This window comes from Euleptes europaea, chromosome 6, assembly GCF_029931775.1.
Source record: "Euleptes europaea isolate rEulEur1 chromosome 6, rEulEur1.hap1, whole genome shotgun sequence".
Lineage (NCBI taxonomy): Eukaryota > Metazoa > Chordata > Lepidosauria > Squamata > Sphaerodactylidae > Euleptes > Euleptes europaea.
The window spans coordinates 43,064,889-43,079,110 of NC_079317.1; positions in this window are offsets into that span (position 1 = coordinate 43,064,889).

Sequence of the window (14,222 nt, forward strand, 5' to 3'; positions counted from 1 at the left end):
GACTCATTTGCATGGCAGGGAAACCCTAATCACAACCTATGCAGGCATTCCCCCCCCCAAAAAAACCCCCAAAAAGAGCCATTCCTTGCACAGTGCTAATCACAGAGCAGCCGCCTTTTCGGGCGTTGGTCCAACGATCTTGCAGTTTTTTGTTGGGACGAGCACATTAATTTTTTTTTGAGAGCAGGGAGGCACCCTGGCAGAGGGAGAAAGGGAGGAACAGGCGGGGAGAAACTTTGTGCCGGCAGGAGAGCCCTGACTTGTGTGTGTGTGTGTGCTCTCTCCCTTCCTCCTCCTGCTGCTTCCCCCTCCCCCATCTGCCCCTGCAAGCAATTTTGCTACTTTTCCAGCCCTCGCCCTCCTCTGCATTCCTTCCCCCTCAAGCCCACGAACCGTTCCAGCGTTCCCGTGTTCCCTTGTAAGACCACAAGCACTTATGGGGGGGGGGGATTAAGTAACAATAATGATTGGTGGATGCAAACGAATGGGGAGGGAGAATGTGGGATGGGAGGAGAAAGGCTTTTCATTGGGTGTTGCAAAAAGAGGGGAGAAGAACTGAATAGTGTATGTAACTGAACACACCCCTTGGATTGCCGGTTTTGAAACGACATAACGAAATACATCATGGTATAGTCGTTTTGGGGGGAAAAACAGATGTCTGGCGCTTCCAAAACATTTCCAAGCCAAAATGGGAGGTCTGAGGTGCGATCTAACCTGGATAACACGTTTTTTTAAACGTAGTATATACTGAGTGTGTTAGGCCCCTGTGATGAAATTTCTACCACTTTTCATCTTGCTTTAGAACTTGACAATGGTTTCCCCAGGTGGCGAGTTTCCTTGGTGCGCATGTAAACATTTACTAAATTGTTCATTCAGAACATCTTATCAAATGGATAAGAGAATTTCACCATTCCACTACTTTCTCTGATTTCTAATCAGGTCTAGATGTATAACAATATGCTTTTCATCACCTAGCAAGGCATAATAGATGACTGGTTTATCGGATAGTCACACTTAACAAGAATGATTGGTTTCCATTTGGTTAAATGGTTGTCTGTAATCAATAAAGTAAGAGGATTTAGGTGTTATCAACAATCTCGGAGGAGCTGATTACATTAAGAAAAACACACAAGTACTTAAATGAAAAAGGGCAAGAAAGGAACTATCCCCTATCCTTCTTCAGTAAACTTCTCGGCTGGCTGGCTGGTTCTCTCTCTCTCTCTCTCTCTTCTGTGATGAATTATTCACCAACTCTGTTTGCATCAACATAACTTTCCTGTTTTAAAAAAAGAGAGATGGACTCCAGAGAATATATGCATCAACATACCAGATCTGTGATCATTTACATATTCTGATTCTCATTGCAGACAGCAACATCTGGTTTTGACCATGGGAGGCTAGATGATTGCTTTCACACTTCAGAGTGCAGAGCTGCGAGTATTAGAAATGCTTTATTTATTTTTTTAATCAGAGGAGCTCAGGCTTAGCTCTAAGTTAAGCCTCCTTATCTGATCTCCTTAAATCATCCTTAATATGAAAGAAGAAATGAGCCACACCTGAGACTTGTGGAAGCCTAACAATGGGTTCTGCTGAGAATATTTTAAAAGACATTTATGTTAAGTATCCTTTGAAATAATGAGCCCTTCAAGTATAACGCGATGTATTCCTATATCTCTTGAGTGTGTTTATAATTGTGTAACAATATGTTACAATAGCATTAAAGACACAATTAAAACAAGAAAAATGGGACATTTATACCTAATCTAATGGATATTTAAGATATATTGGAAAGGGAGGCTTTAGTGTCTCTCTGTGTGTGTATTCACACACAGTATAGATAAGGAAATCTTTGTGCCAAAGGTGAGAGGATAGAGTAGGCTATAAATGCATCTGTTGATTGGCCACTGGGAAAGAGAGAGGCATTGTTTTACTACCCAGAAAGCGTTTGCAATTTTCTTGTCAGGAAATATCTTTACACACTGTAATACAGACCCGACAGCTTGGATAACAGCTTTTAGCTCTACTCCAGCAGGTTTTAGATTTTACATGCTATATGCCTTGGCCTGTCAAGGAGAGCTGTGCCAGACACAACACTTCTAAAAATGTTTCTCTATTGTGCCTGCTAAATGTGATGTGACGTCATCTAGTCCCAGCCACATGGGGTTGAGATTCCGTTTTATACCTCCATGGCAGCTGGAAATTTCTTGGATGCATATGATCATGCCAAGGAATGGGAACCTAATGGTAGGCATCAATATAATCATCCAATCAAGCTCATACGACCAACCATGTTTATTGTACTATAGCATACACCCCTGACTACAGAGAATTTGTGTGAATGAAGGGCTATGGTTCTATTTGGAGTGCATCTCGCTTGCTCTGTTTGCTGTTTCTTGGCATCAGTAACAGATATTGGCTGGAGAACTCTGCAAAGGAAGGGTATCTGCAGCTGTAGTTATTTTGCCTGTCTGTAGTACCTTCTTATCCCCCCACACACACAATTCCTCCAAGGAGCTCAGAGCAGCATGATTTCTTCTTCCCTGTTTTATCCTTGTAACAGCAGTGCGGTAGCTTAGGCTGAGAGAGAATGACTGGCTCAAGATCACCCATCGAGTTTCATGGCAGAGTGGAGAGTTGAACCTGGGCCTCCCAGAAGCTAGTCCAACACCCTAACCACTACGTCATACTGGCTTTTCATGGGTTATGTTGATCAAGGAGCTGCACAACACATACCCAGTTCTCTTATGGTAAGAAAACATGATAAAGTGATACAGCTGCCAGCCCTAGCTGGAACCCCAGCAGGGAAATTTGAGGGATGGGCGGAAGCTATTTGGCATCACACCAGTACACAACCTTACTTCTGGTGCAAAACCAGAAATGACATCATCACATTGGGTTGAAGCTCTAGGATTCACCCAAAAGAGGTTTGGGTAAATCCTAGACTATCGCACTGATATTTCATCCTGAAAGTGATATCCTGCCGTGGCATGATGCCAAATCACCTCCCACCCATTTCCCCCACCATTCTATTGAATGGTGGCAGGAAACAGGCCAGGAGGAATGGGGGCCCAGACCTGGCTCCCCTGAATAGTGAGCTCACTGATACTAAGCAGGTCTGGGACTAGTTAATGCTTGGATGGTAGACTACTTGGGAATCCTACATATATTCCCAGCTCCTGACACTTGATGGCATAAAATTATCATTTGCACCTGCCATCAAGCTGATGCCTTACCTCTCCCGCCCTGATCTAGCCACAGTGATCCATGTGATGGTCACCTCTAGGCTAGACTACTGTAACTTGCTCTACATAGGGCTGCCCTTGAGACTGACCCAACGGCTCCATCTGGTACAGAATGCAGTGGCAAGGTTCCTTACTGGGGCCTCACACTGGGACCATATAAGTCCAGTGCTTTACCAATTGCACTGGCTCCAACTGGAGTATCGGATCAGGTTCAAGGTGCTGGTTTTGACTTTTAAAGCCTTACATGGTCTGGGACTCTTGTATCTTTGAGACCGCCTCTCCTGGTATTAGGGCTGTTGGAAAAAAAATTCGGTATAGTTTGGATTCGGCCGAATTCGGCCCATCTGGATTCGGGATATGCCGAAGTCCAAACTCCCTCGCTATGGGTCCATGCAATTCGGAGCGAATCCAAATTTCGGGGAAAAAATCAGCCGAATAAAGCCATTAAAAACACAACCATGCCTTTCCGCGGCTCCAGGGGGGGCATTTTTGGGGGTAGAGGTCCCAAACTTTCAGCGGCGCTTCAAAGGACCCTTCTTGCAAGACCCCCCAATTTTTGTAAAGATTGGGTCAGGGGGGGCTGAGATATGGGCCCTGAAAGGGGTCCCCCCACCCTTAATGTGCATCTCTGAGCAGAGCTTGCCACCCAGGCACAAAGCTCCCAGCCCCAACAAACAGCTGAGCTGCGGGGAGCAAGAGCAGGTGCGAAGAAGTTTGCAAAGCAACACAACTGCAAAGCAACACAATCATGCAAAGCAACATGTTTGCAACCATGCAAAGCAACACCTGACACCTGGGAGTCTGCAAACCATGGAAAGGGACAGAGGCAGCTAGTTATGCATAATGGGCGGGGCAGGTGCGAAGAAGTTTGCAAAGCAACACAACTGCAAAGCAACACAACTGCAAAGCAACACAACCATGCAAAGCAACACGTTTGCAACCATGCAAAGCAACACCTGACACCTGGGAGTTTGCAACCCATGGAAAGGGACAGAGGCAGCTAGCTATGCATAATGAGTAGGAGGGGGTGGAATTTCCCCTTTTGCATCGGACCCGGGACCAGGCAAATGCATTCTTTAAGTCACCATTTGAAAACCAGTTTTGAGCAAGCATCAAAATAGACCTAACCGATCTTATGAATGAGGGAAAACCAGGGAGAGAGAGACTCGAGCGGGCACACACACCCCAGGCAGAATGGGCGAAAGCCCCCTTTGGCTCCCCCCCCCACAGAAACTGCTCCCTCCTCACACACACACAGACTCTGCTTCCCCCCCCCACACACACACACAGGAGAAAAATTATAGATTAAAGCCCCCAAAGGGGTCTTACTGTTGCTGTCTTCTGTTCCATCAGGAGGGGCTGGGAGGACTGGGTAATCCAATATGATTCTATTTAAGCACGGGAGGTTTTGCCGCTCTGGAGATGCATACAGGATCAGGTGATCCATTCATCCCAATAGGGAAAAGGGGAAAGCCCATATCTCGGAACCCCCTGACCCAATGTTTACAAAACTTGGGGGGTCTCTTAAGAAGGCTCGTCTGAAGCTATGCTGAATGTTTGGGGGCTGCACCCCAAAAATGCACCCCCTGCAGCCACCGAAAGAGAAAAGGGGGGAGCCCATATTTCTGCCCCCACTGAACCCATCTTTACAAAACTTGGGGGGTCTCTTAAGAGGGCTCGTCTGAAGCTATGCTGAAACTTTGGGGGCTGCACCCCCAAAAATGTGCCCCCTGCAGCCACGGAAATGGAAAAGGGGGGAGGGAAAAGGGGTGGAGCCCATATCTCGGAACCCCCTGACCCAATGTTTACAAAACTTAGGGGGTCTCTTAAGAAGGCTCATCTGAAGCTCCGCTGAAAGTTTGGGGTCTCTACCCCCAAAAATGCACCCCCTGCAGCCATGGAAGGGAGCTAATGTGCACACTCACCCCCCCCCATGAGAATTTCTCTCTCTTTCTCTCCCCGGCCGGGCCGTGCAGCAGCTGATTCCTCCAGTACTCAATCCTGACTGATTGGCCAGAAGAAGACCCAGCTTGGCCACCGATTGGTCGGGGGAGAATGCTGCTTACTGACGGTTATGCTGCTGCGTCCCAAATTTGCTGAATTTATTCGTGAACTCCCGAACTCTCTGAATTCGGATCCCCCATTTTCCAGCCATTTTTGAGTTCGGTTCATCCCGAACTAAAAACCGCCGAATCAGGGGAAATTCGGCTGTTTTTCAGTTCGGGCTGAACTGAATCGACAGCCCTACCTGGTATACCCCCCAAGGACATTAAGATCATCTGATGAGAACTTGCTGGTGGCCCTAAGAGTGTGTGACTTTTTTGACCCTGGCTCTGGCCTGGTGGAATGCTCTGCCAAGGAACATCAGGGCCCTGAGGGACCTAAGGGAGTTCTGCAAGGCCTGTAAGACAGAGATTTTCCACCAGGCCTACAAGAAGAAGAGAGAAGAAGAGTTGGTTTTTATATGCCAACTTTCTCTACCACTTAAGGGAGAATCAAATCGGCTTACGATCACCTTCCCTTCCCCTCCCCACAACAGACACCCTCTGAGGTAGGTGAGGCTGAGAGAGTGTGACTGGCCCAAGGTCACCCAGCTGGCTTCATGTGTAGGAGTGGAGAAACAAATCCATTTCACCAGATTAGCGTCCTCCGCTCATGTGGAGGAGTGGGGAATCAAACCTGGTTCCCCAGATTAGTGGGGAATCAAACCTGGTTCCCCTGCTACAAACCACTACACCATGCTGGCTCTCTCAATTGAGGGCAGCCATGAATACCATCAATACTGGCCTCACTACCACTCCCCCTTCATGTATCTGAAATGGTCTGGTCAAAGGGCAGCCGCCTGAGTGGGCTCTGACAGAAGTGTGGGATTGATACGCCATCCATGATTAGTGTTTTAATGTCTGGTTTTAATTCTTGATTTTATTGATAGTTGTATTATTATTATAATACAGTTGTTATAAAATGATGTTATCTGCCCTGAGCCAGCTTGCTGGGGAGGACAAACTACAAATATGCAGAATAATAAATAAATAAATCAACTGTGGTTCCTATCAGCCATTTGCATCAGTAAGGGCTAAAACATGCCCTATATTTGCTCTGCAGAGGCCATGAACACCCACATTGTGGTGTTTTGAACTTAGGGAATCAACTTACTCTATTTCAAACATCAGATGAATGATATAAGTAATAAATAAATAAATAAATAATAAAAAAGCTATCCATACTGTTCAGCAGCCAGAATAGAATGGCTCTTTCACTGCTCTAAGATTTAAGCTTTTGTCACAGCATGCCAAGTTCTTTTAATAAAATATGAAGTTTTCAGAAATATTCACGGACAGCAGCAAACACTTTAAAATAATCCCAGCAGCTGTAACTGCACCCAAGGGCTAAAAAATTCAAACTCCTACTTAAAATTTCAGTTTCTAATACAAATATATAATTCAACTATAAATATAAAAGCACAGCTTCTAGTGTGGAAGTTTCAAGGTGAAACGTAACATGGAATATAATGCAAATTCCCTAACAATAAGATTCAATGAATACCGTTGTCTACTACATTGTACACAGTAGACTAATAAAAACAAACTGATTGATCTGTCTCATTATGGGCTTGATGTCTTCTAAAGCACTAGCTATAAAATAAGCTAACTGGAAAATCAAAGCTTTAGTGACCTCTGAGGACTCCTCTTCTGGTAGTCTGGTCTAAATTGTGTTACTTTAAATTTAGATATCACATCTGCAACATATTTAAAATGACAAAACACGAACATTTTCAAATAGCTGTTTCCTCAAGCTTCCTTCCTATTCTTCAAAAAGTGCTGCTTAGTAACTGAGCAAACCATACCATTACCTGGAAGTCTCACTACTTGGGCTTTAGTCTTGCTTTTAGACATTACTATCCAACCTTTCCTCCAAGGAGTTCCTCCCTTTTTGTCGCCTCGGAGGCTCCACCTATATCTTGAGGATGTTACCAGCTCCACTGTGAGGCACACTTGGGACCAAGAAACAGAATTTCAGACCATTTCTGCAAAAAAAGGAACATCAAGTGAGATCTAGGCTGATCTTTTTACCTTATTGAGGAAAGCAACATTTCAGCGAGAGATAAGCTGGCTTCGGGCAAGTATCTGGTGAATTGGACACCTCTCAAGTGATTAAACAAGATGTGTTTAGCCACAAAGGATTCTGCTATAGTAGCATTTCAGTCAACACATGTACACAAGAGTCAGCATGCTTCAGTGGTTAAGTGTTACACTCGGATCTGGGAAACATGGGTTCAGGTCCCCTTTCTATGAAGTTTCTGCTAGTCTCTCAGCTTCATTGTCCTCACAGGGTCCTTATGAGAATAAAATGGGGAAGGGAGAACTATGTATCCTTCCCTGGGCTCATTGGGGAAAGGCAGTGTAATGTATTTAGTTGGTGCAAGGATTATGCTGAACTATTGAACTATTGAACTGCTGAACTGTTGAACTCAGCTGTGCTGAACTGTGTTGAGCTTGAAGCTCTGCTCCAGACTCCATCGTCTGTTTCTTCTATTGGACAGTGGATTTTGGCTGTCCAACCACGGACTGGGGAGGGTAGCTCCAAGTGGTTGGGAACTATATATAAATTGGGGTGTTTTGCAGTTAAGTTAGTTCTCTCTTCCCTGTTAACTGAATAAAGCGGTTGCTGTTGGAACTCTGTCTCCGGCTTCATGTGTAACCTTCACATACATAATAGGCGGGATAACGTGCATTAGTGAAAACAAAAACACAAGTCTGGACTTTTACCAGTCTAGTACAGACAAACTGCTCCAGCATGGTGTAGTGGTTAAGAGCGGTGGACTCTAATCTGGAGAACCAGGTTTGATTCCCCGCTCCTCCACATGAGCGGCAGACTCTAATCTGGAGAACCGGGTTTAATTCCCCACTCCTCCACATGAAGCTTGCTGGATGACCTTGGGCTAGTCTCAGTTCTCTCAGAACCCTCTCAGTCCCACCAACCTCACAAGGTGCCTGTTGTGAGAGGCGAGGGAGGGAAGGCAATTGTAAGAAGAGTAGGTTTTTATACTATGCTTTTGTCTACCTTAAGGAATCTCTAAGCAGCTTACAATCAACATTCCCTTCCTTTCCTCACAACAGGCACCTTGTGAAGTAGGTGGGGCTGAGAGAGTTTTTGTTCTGTGTGTGTTGGTTGCAGTCTTCTGGTGAGTGTCTTAGTGTTCTCCATCTGTTGGAAGCAATAAAACCTGCTATTGAAGCTACCAGAATCTCCTGTGTGATGGTTATTCAGCAAGAGTGAAGTGCTTATCTGATAGATAAGCTTATTATCCTCATCCCCCACACATCAAAAATACTACACCCCTAGTTCTCTTTGCAAGCAAACTGGGAGGGACAATGACCCAAATTCAGTAATCAGTGAAGAGAACCGCTTTTTAGTACAGGCAGGATCATATATTTTGGTTCAACCTCTTCCTGTCACATGACTTCATTTGCTTAAAGCTCAGTAGGTCATTGCTGCCACCTAGTGTTAAAGGTCTGGAAAGGTTGAATACCACCTTCCCTAGAGTGGCCCTGAGAATCATGTTTGTTAACGAAAACTTTTTAAAACTAGCATTTGTTGGTGAGAGTATGAAAACTTTTGTCTTCCAGTACATTTTTTCCCCAGGCAGTAGGAGGAAGATGAAAGGGAAAGCCTAGAGAAAAACAAGCAAGATAAATTAGTGATGTGAGTACTTTTAGTCACTGCATCTATGATACTAAAAACAAGCCCTTAGTACTACAGTTGTTGGCAAAACAAAATAAATCAGAAAGACTATTAAAGTGATTGGAGAAGAACAGACATTATTCAGTCTGTTGTCTCTTGAGCCCAGTATTGTTATGTGCCCAAAGCTAGATCTATGGATGAAGCAGAATGAAGTGGTAAAGTCCCAAGTATAACCCCTATAGAGTGGACTGTACCACTTTAGAGCACAGGTGGAGGGGACATGTTTAATGTTTCTCCACCTAGCAGATCACTACAAGTAGAAAACTAGCAAACAAAGAAGAAGAAATAGTACAGTTTAGGTCTCTCCTTGCTGTTCTAGTTTTCTACTTAGTGGTTTAAAAAAATCAGGGACATTCAACAACAGGCTCAAGTGATTCAACCCATTTTGCCACCCCAGGACACTATCACCTCATTCTGCTGTATGCAGATCAAGTCCCCATTTAATGCAAAACTTTCAAAGTTTAAATTGGGGCTGCACCAGGAAGAAATGGGAGATATAATCCTTTAACACTTAATCAAAACCAGTTGCAGTGTGCTGTTCAAAGGGGAAATGATGTTTTATAGCATTTATTCTGAGTCTCCTTTAAGTGGTAGAGAAAGTTGGCATATAAAAACCAACTCTTCTTCTTCTGGTAGTTCTGAGCATAATGTCATATTTCTTGGGCAATGAACACAGGTTGAAAATTAGAAATGAAAAAGTGAGGGACCTGCAAGGACTTGTTGGTGGCATCTCATTTCCCCCCTCCCTGCTGTTTCCCTATTTTTGTTCCCCAAAAACTCCCATAGCCTTTCCCTTTTTCCTGCTTTCTTTTCTCCTTCCCATTTACCAGCCAAACTACCTTTAACGGCCTCCTTGTCTTCAGTTTTCCTTCCTTCCTTCCCTCCTCTAGCAGCCTCTACCTGGGAAAACTATGGCCAGGTTGGTTGGTGGGGAACCTGCAAGGATTTGCAGGGGCACCTCACCTTCTCCTGTACCCCCCTCTTCATACTATTTCCTCTTTTCTTTTCCCAGCAGCCCCCATATCTCAACTTTCCCTGCTTCCTTCTCTCCTTCCCACCCACCAAACTACCTTTTATCACCCCTCTGTCTCCAGCTATATTATTTACTTCATTTAAACTCCACCTTTCTTTATAATGGGGAGCCACAACAGCATACATTGTTCCCCTTGCTTCGTTTTATCGTCACAACAACTCTGTGAGTTAGGATAGGTAGAGAATATTGAATTGGCCCAAGTTCACAAGGGTTCCCAACTGCCCAATCAACTGGGCTTCCCACTGACCAGCTGATGGTCAGTGGGGGGAAGCAGAAAGGGGGGAGCAACCTCCCCACATGCACTCCCAAGAACAGCCTCCCTTTCCAAACTGCATGCCAGATTGGTCCTGAGCTGGCTTGCAGCTTGGAGAAGGAGGTGAGAACCTTCCTCCTAGCCCTGCTGTGTGCATGCTCTGACTCCACAGAATGCACACACAGTGGGGCTAGGAAACCGGAAGTAACATTGGGAGCACGCACCAATCCCTCCACCCAGCCCTGCCCATACAGCCATTTCTGGGTGAAAAATACTCATCATTTCTTATCAAGTTGCCTGGTGGTTACTGCCAGATTTGGCACCATTAAGTACAGAAATCAAGGCTTGAAGGTTGACAATACTGTTGAACACCCATCCCCCACAATGGCCACTAAGAGGGTATTTGTTTCTTAAAGCTACAGACACTGCTTCTATTTTTTTTAAATCATGAAATCATGTTTGTTTTTAGATTTCTAATTTTTCTACAAACCTGGGGCTTTTTCAGGTTTGTAAAAAAGATCTTTCTAGTCTGATTACAACTCTAATCTCTGGATTTAAGAATCCACATATTTGGCCATGTTGATAATTAGATATATTGATAACAAGTGGGGACCTTCAAAACTCATGGAGGGTATCTTAACTCCCCTTGCTCCTCCAGGCTAGCCATTTGCCTGGCACTTGGACAGTCTGCTCACTAGTGCAGCTGCCACTCTACCCACCCATGCCCATCATTGCTCTCCCTCAGCTGGCAATAGGCCAGGAAGCTTGCCCAGCTGAACCACCACTACTGTCTGCCTGGCTCAGCAGCTCACCCTCCCCCACCCATGTCAGTTATGAAATTTAGAGACCATTGTTCTAACAGGCTCTAGCTAACAATTTTGAAGAGGGTAGCCATGTTGGTCTGCAACAGAACAAGATTAAAGTCTAGTAGCACTTTAGTGACCAACAAGATTTTCAGGGTATAAGCAAGGAGATGGGGCGCGCCAGCGTGGGCATGAAGAAGAGAAGTTCTGCTGCCCCACTGAAACAGATATGAGCAAAAGAGAAGAGGGAATGACAGTATGGGTGTGTGCTGAACATCAAGGCCAGAAGAGGACCTGAGATGACAGCAGTGGACAAACCACCAGCTGGGAAGTCCCTAGACGAGCAATGCCCAGGTGAATGGAAAGTGCTATCGTCGTCTTCCTATCAGAGAGAAAAAAGAAGTGACTGAGCCCTGAGCAAAGATGTGTGTCAGTGAAAAGTTCCAGAAAGTTTGTGAGTCAAGATCATCCCCTCCTAGGTCTTCAGGCTGAAAGTCGAGACCACCACCACAAAAACATGGGTCCGGAAATGATGGGTGCTAACATGACCATATATGGCAAGGGTCCCTTGACAGGAAGTTAAGGCAGAGAGAAGGAAGAATGGATTATAAATTTAGAGACATTTGGGATGAATGAAAGAACATTCCTTGAAGATCTTTTCTCCTGACCCATCAGCATCACGACCAGGTTTGGCTAGTCCTTTTGGATTTTATCAAAGATGTCCTTTGACAGATTTTTCCTGAAAAGTCTGCATCAAGACCTGGCTTGGCCAGCCATTGGGTGAGTGTGTGTTTGTGTGTGTGTGAGATGCTGGGGCTATTTCTCTAATCAATAAAAGCTGCCACATCAATAAAAGAACCTAATCATACAGTGGCAACGGGAACCAAAAGCCTTATCTCTTTGTATGTCATGGCCCTGATCTGAATCAGGCTCCCACATGATAAGAATTAACTTTCAAAAATGACTGGGAGCTCTGAATACAGAACTGCCAGAACACATCTGGTTAGACAGAACCCAGGTCAGACCTGGAAAAAGTGTAACCTGAAGAAGCTGGGGTTGACAACTGATCTCCAGACCACAAAGATCAGTTCCCCTGGAGGAAATGGCAGCTTTGGAGAGAAGATTCTATGGCTTCATATCCCTGCAGAGCTCCCTCCCCTCCCAAAACTTCACCTTCCCCAGGTGCTCCCCTCCCAGATATCCAGGAATTTCCCAAGCCAGAGTAGGCACTCCTACTTGTAGCTTGGGGCATATTTGTATCTAAAGAGCCGCATGCTCAAGCAAAAGTTATTTTTATTGTTGCAAATGTTGTTACATGCACTGCCTGACCTCCCGCCCTGGTCTTGGCAACTATCTCAGAGACTCACTGTACTGTCTAAGCGTTAATAGCCTGCTGCTCTGGGCTAATGCTCTGCTGCATTAACAGGCTGTCCAGGAAAAGAGACCGGGTCACCCCTGCAGAACCAGCCAAAGGGAAGCCATGATCCTGATTGTCTCCTGATCCAAAGAAAAGCCATAACACCGAAGCAAGGTCATCACGTCGCTCTCTCCTGCAGTCCCCCCCCCCCAGTATCCTGTGAGAAAAACATCTGCCACAATCTACATTAACAACTAGGAAGAACTCCTCTGCCGCATCCCTGGAGTGTAAAGGTTCACACCTTCCTGAGGTATTGTCGAACATGAGAAGATCGAGTCAAGCCACCCTGGAGATATGCAAATCATTGGTGCCAGCTTAGTTTACAAATTGTCACTCTGCCCGATCCCTGCAGCCGAAGTCTTTGATCCCTATTGTTTTAGATAGGAGCCATATGGGGAATCTCAACCCCCCCACCCCAGAGAAGGGTATATTTTGCCCTCCCCAACAAAGCAAGAAGGTTCTGCCCTACCTATCTCTCCATTTACCATGTGTGTTGAGTTTTGCAGAGCTCCACACCCCCTCCTTTTCGGTGACTTGGCTGGCTCAAGGCTCCGATACATCGCTCTCCCATCCCCCGCTATATTTCATTTTGTACGAATATGCCACGGATTTTGGACATCTCCACTTCTAGATCGGTAACGTATTACCCAATCAACAACATCCTCTCCCTTGAGAAATGTCCCTAATCCTACCTCCTTTTTATTCTTAGTTTCTTGTATGTATGTATTTGCAACACTGAATGAATGAATATATATAAACATTTTTAATCTGGAATTCCTTGGTCTGTCGTTATTCTGAGATTCACTGAAAACAACCCTGGTATACATTGGGTGATTCCGCTATATAAATAAATTAGTGCCGCTGCTCATGCTAATTTCCCTAATCAGAGAGCAGTTTCGGTAACACAAAGGGCATATGAGCAAGTCACTGTTTTCTGTCTATTCCCCTCTCCTGGCTGCAATCCCCATATCATGCTGCTATGGATGGTTGCTTGTCTTTCAGGTGTAGCATATTGTCAGCTACAAGGGACTCTGCTGGTCATGAGGGCAGGAACAGCCTGCAGGGATCTACATCTCACATGGTCTTTGATCCAAGCCCTTGGGTTGTCAGGTCCCTCTTCACCACTAGTGGGAGGTTTTTGGGGCAGAACCTGAAAAAGGTGGGGTTTGGGGAGGGACTTCAATATCATAGAGTCCAATTGCCAAAGCGGCCATTTTCTCCAGGTGAACTGATCTCTGTCAGCTGGAGATCAGTTGTAATAGCAGGAGATCTCCAGCTAGTACCTGGAGGTTGGCAACCCTACCAAGCCCTCATGTCTTTAAGATGATGTAAGGGCAGGTGGAGTGTACTAGAATGAGAAATGCAACACAACCAGCACAGATAACAGAGTCTTGAAGCCTGCAAATGTCACGGCTCTTACAGACTTACAGCTTGTTGAGCTTTTTTTCCCCTCTTTACAGGAAGTCAATGGAATGTAATTAAATTCAGAGCATAGGATCATCTGTAATTAACATTTCTGCATAAAATCAGCTCACAACAACCAATGACTGTGCTATGCTGCGGTCGATTAGAAAAGGGTGTTTTGTTTTTTTAAAGAAATGTTCAGAGATTTACCTGATCACATCAAGGCCACAATCCCATATGTCTTTTTCAAGTTTTAAAAAATTAAGTTCCTCCCTGTAAATAGGTATGCTTGCTGTTCCTCCTTCTCAGGATAAAAATATTAATT